The 1304-nt window shown below is 60.7% G+C and overlaps 1 long non-coding RNA gene across 1 annotated transcript in view; it reads right to left on the bottom strand.

Annotated features, from left to right (window-relative positions):
• LOC127750483 (uncharacterized) overlaps positions 1–1104 on the bottom strand; it is an 8448-nt gene extending 7344 nt beyond the window's left edge. Inside the window, exon 1 of the long non-coding RNA XR_008011705.1 lies at positions 230–1104. This is a non-coding gene — a long non-coding RNA (uncharacterized LOC127750483). The remainder of the gene's footprint in view (positions 1–229) is intronic.
• Between the last annotated feature and the right edge of the window lie 200 nt (positions 1105–1304).

The following is a 1304-nucleotide window of genomic DNA, read 5'->3' as shown; positions in this document are numbered from 1 at the left end:
GTCAGCGCGGGGCGCGAGCGCAGGGCGCGGGCGCGGGCGCGCGGCACGGTTGCAGGAGCGGGGCGCAACGCGGGGCGCCGGCGCCGGGCCGGGCCGGGGCCGGGCCGGGGCCGCGGCTGTCACGACTGCTCACGGTGAGCATCTGCTTCCTGCTAACGCCTCTAGCGCAAGAATGATCGGTTCCTAGCTTCCTATCTGGACGCAGAAGTAAATAAAGGTTGTTTCCTACCTTTACGCCGGGGGGGGGGTCGTCGGCGTCGTCCCTCGCTGCCTCTCTCGCTGCGTTCCTTTGCTGCTCGCCGCGCCTTCTTGTGATCGAACCGCTCTTTGTGGGGGTCGGCGAAGTCCAGGATGCGCTTGGTGGCGGCGCGCCACGCCGTCCGGTCCGGGGGCGCCTCTCTCCCGTTGTTCACGCCGAGGTGCCGCGCGCGCGCGACGTCCATTTTCACTTTCACTTGGTCCAGCAGGCGCGGGCGTCACCCCACGTACCCCCGTGCGGGCGATGTGTGCAGGGAGGTAAGCAGTATGGCTCAGGTGGCGGGCAGGGCCGTCGCGCGGGCTACATGTCCCATGCACTGCAGGCGGTGGAGGGTGCGTCCGCTCGCTCCCGGATTACTTTCTAGCCCCGATGTCTCTCTTCTCGTAGTACACGGGGTGCAGGCTTGGTGGTGCGTTTCGGACGCACGCCTCACGCCCTCCCTGAAGCCCGCTGTTTTTACCGCGCTGCCTTACGACTGACTCAACCGACTCTAAAACTCACCCGCACATATATCCAAAGCACTTCACTTCACGCTAGAAAGCACTTGATGTATAACTCCAAATAAACAGTTCGCTTGGCACATAAACACGCACGACACAAGCTCTTCAAATTCGCGTCCACGCTTTCCTGTCCCTCTCACTCCCACCGCACCACACCGCACCCTGTCTCAAGTCCACACTCGCGCTCTAAAACGAACTCTCCGACTCAGGTCACTTCACTATCTCTCACTACTAGATTCTCTCACTTCCGCGACTCGTCTCGACTTCAATTCTCAACTCTCCTGCTGCTCCTCTCCAATCCAACTCTCATCACAGACTGACCGCAGGCAGGAGGCAGGCAGGTAGGCAGGTAGGCCGGTACGGCAGGTAGAGTCCTATAGGGGAGAGAAACGTCATGGGTGTCTTGCTCATCTGCCAGTAGAATTTTTCATGGCGGCCATCTTGGGGAGTCTGCGGGGCGCGCGGGGTTTGACTGTACGCACGACGGAGCGACGTTGGCAGTTACTTCTATTTTATTGCCAACAACAAAGCGATTAAAAAATTGA

This window comes from Frankliniella occidentalis, unplaced genomic scaffold (genome assembly GCF_000697945.3).
Source record: "Frankliniella occidentalis isolate FOCC.00 unplaced genomic scaffold, Focc_3.1 Scaffold195, whole genome shotgun sequence".
Lineage (NCBI taxonomy): Eukaryota > Metazoa > Arthropoda > Insecta > Thysanoptera > Thripidae > Frankliniella > Frankliniella occidentalis.
The sequence above is the reverse complement of the archived record's forward strand: the minus strand, read 5'-3'. Positions and strand labels throughout refer to the sequence as shown.